Source organism: Gopherus flavomarginatus, chromosome 12 (assembly GCF_025201925.1).
Source record: "Gopherus flavomarginatus isolate rGopFla2 chromosome 12, rGopFla2.mat.asm, whole genome shotgun sequence".
NCBI lineage: Eukaryota > Metazoa > Chordata > Testudines > Testudinidae > Gopherus > Gopherus flavomarginatus.
In genome coordinates, this window is record NC_066628.1 from 23,826,493 (window position 1) to 23,842,619 (window position 16,127).

Sequence of the window (16,127 nt, forward strand, 5' to 3'; positions counted from 1 at the left end):
TCTGATGTCCAGGGCCAGTTTAACCTTTTGTGGGCCCGGCCCCAAACATATTTGTGGGCTCCCATGCAGGCAAAGGAGCATGGCATGGGAAGGATGGTCCCCAGAGCAAGAGGCCAGCCAGGGGCAGTGGGGCATAGCATGGTGGGGCTGGCTCCGCTTCACCCAACCCAGTACAAGGGCACTGCACTGGCAGATGATGAACACACACAGGCCTGCCCAGCCCTGTGCTGCCAATGTGTCCCTTACCCTCAGGGGTGGGCCCATGCTGTGCCACAAAGCCCCAACTCCCTATGCCCAGGAGCCCCACACACAGACCCCCCCCCACCACAAATGCACAGTGGCCTGCACACCATCACCCCTGCCCAGCACCCCTCCACACACTGCCGCACCACTACTGTCCAATGCACTTCCCCACAGTCCACCACCACAACTACACAGCAGCCCATTCAGACCCCCCCCATCATGCTCAGCATCCCAACACACAGACCTCCCCCATTGCCCCCCAAGAAACTCCCCCCCACTAGCCAGCAACCCCCTGACACACCTCCAGAGACTCACTCCCTCACACCCTACCCCCTGGCCACACTCTTCTCTAGCTCTAAGACCTCCCACTCCAACTGCCCTATCACCGCATGTCCCTCTACCGGCTGGCACCAGGGGTGTAATCTTGGCAGAAGAGCTGCGTGCGTACCTTCCCCACATCCCACCGCCACCATGGGAAAGACATGCTGCTGTTCTCCCCAGGCCAACCAGAATTCCCAGAAGAACACCACAAAGCCCACGTCCTCCAGCAAGCTGTTATTAAAATGCCAATAGGCCAGCCCCGCCTCTCTGAACTGACAGAGACCATCACGGTCACCAAATGGTGATCTGTGAACGGGGCCAGCCAGATGCCAGAGGCATGGGCCTGTGCCAGATGGAAACGTGATAAATAAATTCGGATCAACCGGGAGTGGCACGACCGATTGTCCTCCACCCGGACATAGGTGAAGGTGGTATCGTCGTCCAGGTGATGGTCACGCCAGACGTCCACCAGGGCGCGATGGTCCATGATCTCCCTGAGGATACCCGCGGTGGCCTGGGACCTCTCGGTTCCTGAGCGGTCCCAGTCCTCAGGAGTGGTGTTGAAATTCCTGCCCAAGACCAGGCACTTGTGAGGATCCAGGGTGCCGAGGAAGGCCGACGCCTGCCAGAAAAAAACACACCTGTTCCGGGCCTGTGTTTGGGGCATAAACTTTGACTATGTTTAAGATTAGCCCCTCCACACAGGCCTGGACGTGTAGCAGGCAGCCTGGCACGACCTGGGCAACCTCCAGCACCTGAGGCCATAGCTCGGAGGAGAACAGGGTGGCTACCTCAGCCAAATGGACGCTGAGGTGGCTGAAATAAACCCCGTCCTCCAACTCCAGCCGCCAGCTAGTCTCGATGGCTGGAGCTGTGTGGGTATCCTGCAGGAAGATCACAGAGTAACCGTCCCTTCCAAAGGAAGGAGAGCACCTGGCTTCTGCAGAGACCCACCCTACAGTCCTGGGTGTTTAATGATGCAAAGGTGGTAACTGTCATAGTGAGGGCTGGAGTGGATCCTCACAGGCAGGGCGATTGACAGGCTCCAGTGGGCCTTGCAACAGCCCAGTCTCGATCCCAAAGGTCAAGAGGGAGTCATGGAACTTACAGGCCCACCGGTAGGCCGCAATGTCCTGCCCCCCGGTCCCTCTTCCCTCTCCCAAAAAGGCCTTCATAGCTCAGAGGACACGATGGAAGTCCCCCCCAGTGCTAGAGGGTGAGCTGCACCTTGCCGTTCGAGCCATGAGTGCCCGTTAGGAAGCAATGCAGCTCATCCCTCAGCCAATCCACTGCCGTCCTCTGGTGGGGCCCCTGAGAGATCCTCGCTGCCTGCAGAGATGGGCAAAAAAGGGGCCAAGCCCCAGCACTGCTGTGCTGGGCAGCCCATCCTCATCCCCGGCAAGGAAGGGGGCAGCAGAGGGAATAGTGCAGCCCCTTCAGTATTTGGAAGGGGAGACACGAAAACCACTCCCTGAAGGTTGTCTGTGGGTAGCAGGAACGAGACAACCTTGGGCGTGGCAATAGAATGGGAGGTGTAGGGGAGAGGGACAGGCCATGCTTTGAGTGCAGGAATGGGGGCAGAGGCGGGATCAGGGACAGGGACTGAAACAGGAGTCAGGACTGGGGCGGGGGAGGAGACAGGAACAGGATCAGGGGCAGGGATTGGAATGGGAACAGGGACAGAGATAGATCCAGAGTCCCTAGGAGCCAAGCTGCTGGGATGCGGCTCCTCTCGACTAGGATTTAGGGTCAAGGGGACAGGGGCAGGAGCAGGGCCTTTGCCAATGCTGGGCATGGGAGTTGCAAGAAGCACATCACCTGCAGCCATGGCGTCAGGCATGGTGGAGTTGTCAGCAGGGCCCTGCTCCAGAGGGGAGGCTAACTACTCCATCCGGGTGGTAAAGGGTGTGCCCACAGGCTCGGGGCCCAGACGCTCAGCATCAACCAACGCCCCGAGGGGCTTGGTGGCCTCACATCTGTGGCCAGGCTGATGGGGCGCCCCTGGCCCTACCTAAGGACAAAAGCGGGGGCAATAGCTTGGGGTGAGGGCAGGGATAAGGAGTGGGCAGTGGGGCTAAGCCCAGATTGAGGCCCGCTGGGGGTGGGTCATCCTCCCCCTGGGTAACTGGGATCAGACCCACCAAGGACCTTGATCTCCTCAAATATGGATGTAAAAATCAGTCCCCGTGGCCCCAGAGTCCTCCCCGCAAGCAACTCGGGAAACAGGTGCCCCAGCATCAGCGGCGGCGGGGGCACAGATGTTGCAGGGGCCAGGGGAACTCCTGCAAAGGCCTCTTCAGGGGGGAACTCGACAAGGGGGTAGGATAGCCTGCATCCGCTGCCATGGCTTCCCACAGCTGGCACTTCCTCTTGGGCTCTGTTCAGGGGCACAGCAGAAGGATTAGCAGCCTCAGCTCCCCGCAGCATCTTTTGGGGGGGCCTTCTCTCTCTCCTCATCAGAGGGAAGGGATCAAGATCGCAATTTGCGGGCACCGCGCCTCCCCCGGATGAGCACTCAGCCCTCCAAGGTGGAAGTGGAAGTGGAGGGCCGGTCAGCAGGGACAGGGACAGGGGGAAGGGCGATGGTTCCGGGGCTCAGGGTGGCAAGGGTGGGACAGCGGGAGGAAGGGAAACCTCCCCCTGGGGAAGGCCCTCTCCTTTGGCCAGCAGGAGTCTCATCGCCTTCTCCTCCATGGGTCCCGCTGAACTGCAACCGATGGAGGCAAGACCCACCCACACTGCTGTCCCCGTGGTCCAAGCAGGGGCTATGGCAGAAGGAGGAGGGTTGGCAGCAGCAGTTGCCAGGCTACCAGAGTCGCCGGCGATGACAGAGGTGGCGCCCTCCTGCGTCTTGGCGGTCCCGGATGCCCCTCCATGCCAGGCCAAGGGGCAGTCTCTCTGGACGTGCCCCATCACCTGGCAGAGGAGGCACTGGGCCTTTCCCGTCATATAATGGACCTGGTAGTGGGCCCCCTGGTAGGGCACCAGGAAGGACCCTTCGAGTGCCACTCCATCACACACCATCGGCGGTAGTTGGATCTGGACCTGCCGGCAGAAGGACAAGATGTGATGGAGGGCAGTGTTGGGAAGGAAGGGTGGGACGGAGGTTAACACCACCCCTATGCCCAGGTCCTCCAGGAGTTCTAGGGAGATAAACACACCTCCCACCACCAGGCCCCTTTCCACCACCTCCTGAGCGGTGGCTCTGATGCCAGCAAGAACACAACTTTACCATACATTTCAGAGGCCCCCACAATGGCTGTGGGCCCACCACCCTCGCCAGTGCCCGCACATATGTTTTAACATGGGGCAAGGCGGGCACCAGGAGGCAGCGGACACCGTGCCTCCTAGTCAGTGAGGGGAAGGGGCCCCAGCCACCAGGGATGGTACCAGAGGTGGCGGTTGGGGCGGATGTTGTGGTGGCACGTGGAGGGGCAGCAGCCACTAACCACTCCTCCCTGCTAGGCTGTGTTCAGGGAAAGAGGGTATAGGTGGGCAGGAGACTACAGGGGGGACTGGGGGAAAGGGAAGAAGCAACCACTCCTCCCCACTAGGCTGCAATATCTACTACAATATCATTGGGAGGGCTGTGAATAGTGTTGGGGGGGGCAACTGAAAGGGAGCACAAGCACTTATGGAGGGGGCATGGGCGCACAGGTAAAAGGGACTGAACAGGGGGGAGAGAGGGAGGACAGGGGAAAAAAGGGGCCAGGCAAATCACAGGAGGCAACTACAAATGCAAGGATAGGGCAGGCAACCAAACCAAAGCCCAAGGTTTGGGACAGGGCAGGTAACAAGGGCTGGGGTGGAGCAGGCAGACTAACAAACTAACAAACACTGAGTCAGGGCAGTTAAACTACCAGAAAGGGAAACTCCCAAAGGGTCAAAGCAAGTGGAGGGTGGGGCAGGCTTCAGGGCCGGAGGGGTAAACTAACACAGGGGTACTGGGGGGCACAGCTGGGAGGGGGCCCCACCAGCCAAATGCAGCTGTGGGGTAGGGTAAGTCCAAGGTGGGGAGGCACATGCATTCATGTGTGCTTGTGCAACTCAGTCCATGCTGCTCACTGCTGCATACAGTCCCAGGTGGTAAAAAGAGGAGAACAAAGAGCCACGTTGAGGGGCAAAGAGTAGGTCCAGGTAGTATGTGGAGTGGGGTTGGGGGTGGTGTTGGGGGGAGCAGATGGGCAAGGGAGAGGGCTCCGCACCTCTCCTCCTTGCTCCCCTCACCAGGAATAGGAGTCACCACCACCCCAGGAGCGGAGATTGTAAAAGTCACTCGGGCTGTGAACAAACCCTCTCCACAATGTCCCTTAGTAGGAATCCTTGTCTTCTTCCTCCTCCACAGCAGCATCAGCAGTTCTGACCAGAAGCAGCAGCAAGCAGCAGTCAGCCGACCAGGCAGGAGGAACCCATAGGTGATGGTGGGTCCTTGCTTCTCCCATCGGAGGGGGAGCAGGCCAGAAATGCGCCCCCTCTCAGCAGCAGCATTCCTGGGAGAAGGAGCACCAGCTAGCCAGCAGCAGCCCAGGGAGGGAGAGAGGGAGAGCTTCAGCCAGCAGCAGCAACCAGAGCACTCCAAGCCTGCCCCCACAGAGGGTCACATGCTGGACAGGAAGTGTAAGAGTCCGACCCCAGAGCCCATTCTGGAGGTAGCTGCTGGAAAGACTAGATATCTTCAGCCCAGCTCCAGCGGTGGACTTGAAGACTGGCCGATACTTGACATGGATCAGCCTGTGGGAGAGTTGCTGAGTTTACCCCTCACCAGCTACCCTGAGGATTCAATGATGATTGACCCCCCTGAAGACCCCACCTTGACCCAGGTACCTCCAGAGGGGGAGTTGGAAAGTAGCCCGGGGCAGCCGACTCAAGTCTGGCTGCAATACTGCCAGAACCCATATCAGTGTGTTGCAGCCAGGATCCCCACTGACATAGCAGCAGACCTTTGGCGGCTGCTAGGGCCCTGAGCTGGGCCGCAGTGGAGTGGGAGAGCCTGTGTTCCCCCCCTCCCTATGGGTGGCAGTTTCCCCCCTCCCTAGCGGTTTGAAGCCTGACGACTGGGTGTGCTATTTACCAGTGTTTGCTCAGCCCCTGCCTGTGGACCTGAGCTGTGACTCCTCACTGCCCCGCCCTGACTAAGGATCTGGGCTTGTTAACTGCTACCTGTGTGCGCTCAGCCCCTGCTGAATGGCTTGAGCCAGGACTGCTGTAGCCTAACTGATTCCCCGGGGGCCAGTGCAAGGACTAAGTAGGCAGTGTGGTTCCCTGCTGCCCCGGAGAGGGATGAACCCCAAGGAATCCTCCCTACAGTACCACTTAATGATCTTTCCAAATATTGTTTGTACTGTTAGCTAACTATTGTAAAGCGCTTTGGATAAGACTGCTTTATTAAAAAAAAAAAGAAGTTGGGGTGTGGGGTCTGGCCAGGACTTAGGGTGTGGAAGGGGGCTCAGGACTGGAGATGCAGGGTCTGGGAGGGAGTTAGGGTGAGGGAGGGGGCTCAGGGTTGGAGCAGGAGGTTAGGATGTGAAGCACTTACCTGGGGCAGGTCCCATTTGGTGCGAGGGGTGCAGGTGGGAATGTGGAGGGGGTGCAGGAGCTCCCATTTGGTGCTCAGGGTGAGGGTGGGTATATATGGGGGATGCAGGAGTCAGGGCAGAGGGCTGGGGGTGTGGGCTGATGCAGCCAGCACATCCCTCAACCTGCACCATTTCCTGCAGCCCCTATTGGCCTGGAGCTGCGAACTGCGGCTAGTGGGAGCCGTGATCGGCCAAACCTGCAGATGCAGCAAGTAAACAAGCTGGCCTGGCCTGCCAGGTGGCTTACCCTGGTGGGCCACATGCCAAACGTTGCCGATCCCTGCCCTATAAGATAGGATGCAGGTATTCTAAGTGAGATTAATGCAGGCAGCAACTGACAAGCATTTCATAAAGTCAAAATACTGAACACATCTCTATAAATCTAATGCCTATTTTAACAACACTAACACACAGGTGAGCCAGACTGGTTTCCAGCCATGCATTTATTAGTGTTCAGTGAGACCTAGGGGCCTTGGCATGAGCTGGCACCTGGTCTGCCAGCATCACACAGGCCACACAGTTTCTGTAGTAAATAAACATTTAATGGACACAGGACACTGACAGAATTGTGAAGCATTGTAAACAGCATTGGAAATACTTATGAATGCCTTTTAAACATAAGCTATTAGGTAGAAAATCTCCCATTGCTCCTTATTCAGACTTTGCCTCATTGTCACTGTTACACATATTAAACACCTTTTCAGCACAAAGTTTCTGTACTTTGGCACACACATCAAAGGCCATTGCCCTCTGGTCTTGCATTAGAAACATTTTCTCTGGCATTTTCCTCACTGTTAAAACAGAATTGCCTTGTCCTCACTGTTTTCTTGCCTCAGAATAGCTCCTGCACCTTAGTTACCCCAAGGTTTAAAAAAAAAGAAAAAAAAAAGAAAAAATACCTTTTTCAGCAGTGAGGAAAAGGCCTAGTGGCTATATTCATCAAGGCATTTAGGTGCTGTGATTTTGATTGTCACAAAGCCTAACTTTTAAGTACCTAGAAAGTCACAGGATTAACTCTGTGATCCACAAAGCCTGAGTTAGGCACTTAGGCTCCTCGTACAATGAATGGGAAGAGATACGCACCTTAGAGTGTGACCCACAAAAGCTGGCATGTTAGACAGAGAGATGCCTAAGCTAGCCAATGGGAGATGCCAATAGAGCATGTGGCCTAAGCAACACATGGTACTGAATTCCCAACTGCAGGTAGATGCAAGTTCTGCCTAGCGATCTACGAATAGGAACCCATCTCTTGGAGTAAGGTGGCTCAGGCACCTCCGAAGCCTGATTCCACACACAATGGTCAGAGGAGGAGGATGGTGCCCATCTTAGAATGTTTAGGCCACTGGTTAGCCCCTGCGATGTGGGAGATCCCTGTTCAAGGCCTTTCTCCTTCTTTGATGGGGTAATTGAGTTAGGGTCTCCCACTTCCTTTGTGAGTGCACTGACCACTAGGCCAGAAGTTACAAAGGGTGGGATGACACCATGTCCTCTCCTCCTGACGAGATTCTGAATGAGATCTGATCAAATAGGCAGGCTCTGAGCCACACAAGAAAGATCATCATTCGCCCGCCCATTATCTCTAGTTTGTGAGTTGTTCTGGGGCTTAGGCAGGAGACAGGCATCCAGCAGCCTAGAATATAGCAACAAAGAACATGCTCTTGTAAGCAGAGTCAGGATGAGCTGTACCCTGACATCTGGTGGTGAATTATGGGGAGTGTGGAAAGAATTTCAGGGAGTGTGGAAAGGAATTTCAGGTATTTGCATTGGCACACCCACGTCACCTACCATAGCCCACGGCAGCCTGGGATCCCCAATTTCTTTGTTATTGGGGCAGGAAGAATAAAGTAGTGTTACCTTGATTATGTGAATGAGGAACTATGAGACTGCTTTATGACAGAAATGACTCAACCTCAATTAGTAACACTTGCTAGACAAGGGACATGGGTTCCAAAACCCAGTGAATTGAGAGAGGTTGGGGACAGGTGTGTGTACCTGATGGTATGGGCCTTTTTGAGGGCCTGGAACACCAATTGCACATCCTCCTCTTGCCACTGTTAAAGAGTAGAGCTAATTTTGATTCCATTAGGAGTCCATCTAAAGGCTGCTGAGCTGAATTCATGTTGGGCCAATGGTGCACCAGCACCTAAAGAGCTGGAATTACTGAGCTGAGAGCACTGAGTGCTGTGCTAACTAGTGGGGGAGCCTGAAGACCTATCACTAAGTGGCTGGCAGAGCAGAGCAGTTTGCAGCATGTTGGAGCAGCCCATGGAACAGTGAGTGGAGTGGAGCGGTTTGTGGGGATGGCTGGAGTGGCTCGCGGCTTGGCTGGAGGAGCGGCACAACTGGTGGAGTGGAGCTGGTTGTAGTGAAGGCTGCAGCAGAACTCCATGGAGAGGTGGAGCAGTTGGCCTTGGCCCACGTAAGGTGCCCCTTACCACTCTGTGTGGGCCCCACTACCCTGTGTGCCCCCCCCCATTTCCACCCAGGCTGAGGGGGGTAAAACTCTACAGATAAACTTTTGAACTCTGGGGTGGCACTGACCAGAGACTTTTGGGTTGTTGGACTTTGGGGTGATTGGACTTAAGCCCTAAGGGGGAAAGGACATTGCCAAACATACTTGGAGGTGGGTTTTTTGCTTATGGTTTGTGTTATAATCCTGTTTGTGGTGTTTCTCCAATGGGATGCCGCATTGTTTCCCTCCTTTATTAAAAGGATTTTGCTACACTCAGACTCCGTGCTTGCGAGAGGGGAAGTATTGCCTCCTAGAGGCGCCCAGGGGGGTGGTATGTAAGTGTCCCAGGTCACTGGGTGGGGGCTCAAGCTGGTTTTGCATTGTGTTATTGAAATGGAACCCCTGGATACTGAACCCGGCCCTTGTTGCTGCCAACTCAGAGAGGCAGAAGGGTTACACTCTGAAGCAGAAACTAATGCCCCATCTACACTGGCAAGTTTTTGCGCAGTAAAGCAGCTCTCTGCGCTGTAATTCCCGAGGTGTACACACTGCCAAGCCACTTAGTGCACATAAACTGCGCAATTGTAGCACTCTTAAAAAAAAAAAACCACCCTGACGAGAGGAGTACAGCTTTCTGCACTGGGGCTACAGTGCTGCAGTGCCAGTGCAGATATCATGGCAATTACAATGCTGCGATTTGCCTCTGGGAGGTGTCCCACAATGCCTGTTCTCATATCTCTGGTCATCAGTTTGAACTCTACTGCCCTGCCCTCAGGTGACCAACCATCGTCCCCACCCCATATATTCCTTTGGAAATTTGAAAGTCCCCTTTCTGTTTGCTCAGTGATGCGTGCAGTGGTCTCAGCGCATCTTTCCAGGTGGCCATGCCTGCTTCATGCACCAGGCGATTCCCCCACTGGGAACAATGCCAAGCTGCTGGACCTCATTGGCATTTGGGGAGAGGAAGCTGTGCAGTCCCAGCTGCGTTCCAGCCATAAGAATTATGATACCTATGGACAGATTTCATGATGCATAATAGAAAGGGGTCATGACTGGGACACATTGCAGTGTAGGGTAAAAGTGAAGGAGCTGCGGACACTTACCACAAGGCATGGGAGGCAAACCACTTCTCCGGTGCTGCACTCATGAGCTGCCGGTTTTACAAAGAGCTGGACGTGATACTCAGTGGTGACCTCACCTCCACTGCGAAGGCCCCTGTGGATACTTTGTTGACTCACGTGCCAGTTGAGAGTGGACTGAGCCAGGAGAAGGAAATTTTGGAAGAAGAGGGAGAGGGGAACCTAGAGGCAGAGGATGGCTCAGAGGCCAGAGATGCATGCAGTCAGGAGCTCTTTTCTACCCCGGAGGACCCTAGCCAGTCACAGCAGTCAGATCTTGACAAAGTGCAAATAGGAGAGGAGGTCCCTGGTAAGTGGATCCGATTTTGGGAATTGCTGAAGCAATTTGTTGGGGGCAGAAAGCAGGCTTGTCTCCCACCACATACCTATTCTGAGTGGCAGAACAAGCTGTTAATATACTCCCTCACTTCACGGGAATCTCCCTCAGAGATCTCCAAGAAACTCTCGTGGAGATACTGGGCAATCTGCCACTGCAGGTTTCTTGGCAGAGCTGCTTTGTTTCTTGCCCCATTAATGGTAACTTTCCCATGCCACTGTACCATCATGGGGCAGGGGTGGAACGACCATTATTGCACATAGGCAAGCTACATAGGGGCCAGGACAGAAGCCACAGGCTTGGAGAACAACCTCCCTTGATTCCCTGTTCACCCTCAGCAGCGAGATATCTTCCATAATGATCACATCCAGTAGGAAGTGTGGGGACAGGAATGATTATTAAGCTCGTCCCATACAGTGCTGGCTCTGCCCAAGAGCCATGTGCCCAGTGTATAGCAGGATCCTGGAAGAGAGATTCACCCTGGCCCTGTGGCTACTCACCATTTAGGGGGTCTTGTAGCTCATGTGTGCTTGCCTGGGGTCAGCCAGTTAGTGACAGGTGTGTGAGTACTGGCTGTGTTTTAAAGCACTGAATGACTGTTGTCTGTGTTGCAAACAATACTGCTTCTGTAAAATGTTGCATTTAAACTTCACAGAGATGACCGTGGGAGGCCAGCCTCCCTTATCGGTGGCAGAATGGCTGTGCAGAATTAGAAAGCGGCCACAAAGAACTAAGGAGATGAAAGACCATGATGGAGTCATCCATCTGCCAACCAGACAGGGAGACTCGAAGTGTGCTGCTTGCCTAGAGCCAGAATCTAGAATGTAACGGAGTGTCTGCCGAGACTGATCAAGACCTCAGACCTCTACCCCTTCCTACTTCTCCAGGTGGGCACCTATGATTCTGCCAAGAATAACCTTGAGCAGATCACTGCAGACTATGTTTCTCTGGGAAGAAGGATAAAGGAGTTTGAGGCACAGGTTGTGTTCTCATCCATCATCCCTGTCAAAGGAAAAAGCCCAGGTAGGGACCATCGAATTGTGGAGGTGAATATATGGTTACGCAGCTGGTGTTGCTTTGGATTCTTCAACCATGGGATGTTCTTCCAGGAAGAAGGATTGCTAGGAAGAGATGGGATCCACCTAACAAAGAGAGGGAAGAGTATCTTCGCAGGCAGGCTTGCTAGCCCAGTGAGGAGGGCTTTAAACTAGGATCGCCAGGGGATGGTCACCTAAGCCCAGAGGTAACTGGGGAAAAGGGATACTGGGAGGAAACACAAGGAGGCGGGTACAAGATGGGAATCCTCCTGATTCATATTAAGAAAGTAGGGCAATCGGCTAGTTATCTTAGGTGCATGTACACGAATGCAAGAAGCCTGGGAAACAAGCAGGAAGAATTAGAAATCCTGGCACAATCAAGGAACTATGATGTGATTGAAATAACAGAAATTTGGTGGGGCAGCTCACATGACTGGAGCACAGTCATGGATGGGTATAAACTGTTCAGGAAGGACAGGTTCCGGAGGAAAGATGGAGTTGCATTGTATGTAAGAGTGCAGTGTGATTGCTCAGAGCTTCAATATGAAACTGGAGAAAAGCCTGTTGAGTGTCTTTGAGTTAAGTTTAGAGGGGAGAGCAACAAGAGTGATGTCATGGTAGGCCTCTGCTATGGACCACCAGACCAGGAGGATGAGGTAGACGAGGCTTTCTTCAGATAAATAACAGAAGTTTCCTGATCACAGGCCCTGGTTTGCATGGGGACTTCAACCATGCTGACATCTGCTGGGAGAGCAATACAGCAGTGAGAACCCTTCTCCTGTATTGTCTGTGCAAACTGGGGGTTGGGACCCCTCAGGGGGTCGCAAGGTTATTATATGGGAGGTCACGAGCTGTCAGCCTCCACCCCAAACCCCTCTTTGCCTCCAGCATTTATAATGGTGTTACATTAAAAACACTTTTTTACATATTTATAAGGAGGGGTCACACTCAGAGGCTTGCTGTGTGAAAGGGGTCACCAGTACAAAAGTCTGAAAACCCCTGATCCAGGAAGTTTTGGAGCATTGTGGGGACAACGTCCTGGTGCAAGTGCTGGAGGAACCAATTAGGAATGTGCTGCTTACAAACCTGCTGCTTACAAACAGGGAAGAATGGTAGGGGAAGTAGAAGTGAGTGGCTACCTAGGCAGCAGTGATCATGAGATAGTTGAGTTCAGGATCCTCACAAAAGGAAGAAAGGAGAGTAGCAAAATACGGACCCTGGATTTCAGAAAACCCGACTTAGACTCCCTTAGGGAATTGATGGGCAAGATCCCGTGGGAGGCTAATATGAGAGGGAAAGGAGTCCAGGAGAGCTGGTTGTATTCTAACGAAGCCTTATTGAGGGTGCAGGAACAAACCATCCCAATGTGCAGAAAGAATAGCAAATATGGCAGGAGACCAGCTTGGCTTAACAGAGAAATCTTCAATGAGCTTAAACTCAAAAAGGAAGCTTATATGAAGTGGAAATTTGGACAGATGACTAGGGAGGAATATAAAAATATTGCTAGAGCATGCAGGGGTGCAATCAGTAAGTCCAAGGCACAATTGGAGTTGCAGCTAGCAAGGGATTTGGAGAGTAACAAGAAGGGTTTCTACAGATATGTTAGCAACAAGAAGGAGGTCAGGGGAAGTGTGGGACCCGTACTGAATGGGGGAGTCAACCTAGTAACAGATGATGTGAAAAAAATGGAAGTACTCAATGCCTTTTTTTGCCTCTGTCATCACAGACAAGGTCAGCTCCCAGACTGCAGCACTGGGCAACACGGTTTGAGGAGGAGGTGAGCAGCCCTCTGTGGAGAAAGAAGTGGTTCAGGACTATTTAGAAAAGCTGGAGGTGCACAAGTCCATGGGTCCAGATCTAATGCATCCAAGGTTGCTGAGGGAGTTAGCTGATATGATTGCAGATCCACTGGCCATTATCTTTGAAAATTTGTGACGATCGAGGGAGGTCCCGGACGATTGGAAAAAGGCAAATATTGTGCCCATCTTTAAAAAAGAGAACCCAGGGAACTACAGACTGGTCAACCTCACCTCAGTCCCTGGCAAAATCATGGAGCAGGTCCTCAAAGAATCCATTCTGAAGCACTTGGAGGAGAGGGGGGTGATCAGGAACAGTCAACGTGGATTCACCAAGGGCAAGTCATGCCTGACCTACCTGATAGCTGGCTCTGTGAATACGGGAAAAGGAGTGGACGTGATGTATCTTGACTCTAGCAAAGCTTTTGATACAGTCTCCTACAGTACTCTTGCCAGCAAGTTAAAGAAGTATGGATTGGATGAATGGACTATAAGGTGGATAGAAAGCTGACTAGATCATGGGGCTCAATGAGTCGTGATCAATGGCTTGATGTCTAGTTGACAGATGGTGTCCAGAGTGCCCCAGGAGTTGGTCCTGGGGCCCATTTTGTTCAACATCTTTATTCAACATCTTCCAATCCTAATCTTATATGATTTTTATGATCAAGATGACCACAATCCCTCCCTGCCCAAACCTCATCCCATAGAATTCCTCTGAACCAGTTACACTGAGCTGAAATGACCAAGTGCCTTGTCTACATGTGAATCTTACAGGAAGAGAGAAGCTACCTCCTCGTGTCGACAACCCCCCTGGAGACTGTCTCTTCGAGCAGATTTCTTCCCAGTAACACCTCTGTGGTGACCACAGCAATTGCTGGACTGTAGAAGAAATGTAAATAACATATTTTCTACCACCTCTTAGTACAAATCAATGGATCTAGAAATAGAGGAGAGTTGGAACCAGGTGGCCAGTCACTTCTCTACAGAGCACAGCTAAGGAGTTCCTGATTTACATAGAATCCTAGAAATATAGGCCTGGAAGAGACCTCAAGAGGTCATGTAGTCTATCCCCCTGTTCTGAGACAGGACCAAGTATAACCTAGACCATCTCTGTCAGGTATTTGATTTAAGTGTTCTTAAAAACCTCTAATGACAGGGACTCCACAGTCTCCCTAGGTAACCTGTTCCAGTGCTTAATGAACCATAGCATTAAAACATTTTTGTTGTTGTTTTTAAAATATCTAACCTAAATCTTCCTTGCTAATCTGATTACCTCTTCACCTACCTTTTGGTGGGCATGAACAACAATAGATCACTATCCTTTTTATATTGAAAGACTGTTACTAGGTGCCCCCTCAGCCTCCAGAGAAGCTCCAGGCTCTTCCCGGGGAGAGGAGGGGCACTGAGGTGAGCTAGACAGAAATTTGTGGGAGGTTGCACAATACATCTTGAGGGTACACATATTTATTGTTTTAACAATACACACTTAAGTGTGTGTTTCATCTCTGTTATCCTCAAAAGGAGAATAAAAATATATGCAGACAGAGCGATTTTAAACTTTATCCATGGCAGCATGCTGGTGCAACATTTATTCACAGAAACACAATAGGAAAAAAGACTAAGTTAATAAATAACAAACAAAAACACCTAGAAAAAATACTGGTTAAATAATACTATAAGCTAATTACTTTAATTTGTAGCATGTACTACATTACATTATAAAATTAGCCGTTTGTACACGCAAACAAAATGAAACAGCACATACGCACTCCTATTTAAAGCAAAATAAACTGACCAATACTAAGTACACTACTTTCCCTAGCCCATCAAGCCTGTATTTCCTGTCCTGTCCAGTCAAAACCCAATCAAATACATACCATTTAAAAAATTCAAAACATTTTTAAAGCTGTTTTTTTGTTGGTTTTTTGGGGGGGAGGGGAGGTCACTCTTCCTGTGACTATTGTACACCTACTTGAACCACAGTCTGTTTAGTTAAGAGCAAAATTGCTTTTGTTCTTTTAACAAACTGCCAATTAATACAAAATCACAAAAAAGCACAAAGTTAATAAAGCACTGTAAAAGCACAAAACCAGCATTTGACAGGCAGCAAAAATCAAGATTGAATACAGTAAATGCTGCCTTAGCAACTGCCTCTGAAGAGAGACCACCTGTCACAAGCGACTACTTGTAGGGGCCACAGAACTTTTCCCTCTATAATTTAACTCTGAAGGGTGACCACCTGTTATCTGCAACCAGCAACCACATTTTCTTATGCCCTTCAGAGCTGGGTGCCCAGCCAGCAGCTGCTGCTCTCTGTTCTGCCCAGCTCGTAAGGCAGTGCTTGCCAACAACATCAGCACAGAAGTAAGGGTGGCACTAACATACCTTTGAAGAGAGACCATCTGACAAGTGACCACTTTTGCCAACTTCCATAAGTGGTCACTCTTGGCAGGTTTTACTGTAATTTCTTAAACTTTTTGTGCCTAGGGCCCCTCCTCTTGGTGCTATCAAGAGCTGCCTCCTCTGCTTTGCCTTCTCAAGGCTTGGACATTTTTAGGGTTTCCTTCCCACTTTAAACTTTAGGCTACAGATGTGGGGACCTGCATGAAAGACCCACTAAGCTTATTTTTACCAGCTTAGGTTAAAAACTTTCCCAAGGCACAAATTTCATTTTTGCCCTTAGTATTGTTCCCACCACCAAGTGATTTAAACAAACGTTCAAGGAGGGCCACTTGAAGCCCTACCTCCCCCAGCACCTTGGCTCCATGGTTAGAGGTACACTGACACATGAGTGCATAATAGCCAGGAACAGCTCAGTCAGTGGTGGGACTTTTCACTGCTCCCTCAGCTGAACAAAGAATTAAGGCAAAGTACCCCAACAAACTACTAGAATACACAACTTACACCCCACCTTACATGTGTTATGAGAGCTGTTTGCTATCTCCTCTTTTTCCTGATATCTTGGACAAAACATCCCTCTCCATTATTTGTCAAACCATCCTATCTTGTACTAGATTGGGATGTATCTTTACTAGCTGGGATATATTTATGTAAATCTCTAGTGCCTCGTACAGTAGCAGCAACTTTGCCAAGTTCATGTACTTGTGAGCATCTGCTTTAATACATGGCCTGACTTGGGTTCACAGCCCCTGGTTCAGGCCTGAGTTCTCGCACCAGGCTCAATGTTCCAGGTGCTCTCTGTCTACTATACCCCAATAGAAAGGTAGTTCTCCCAAATCAAGGGAAT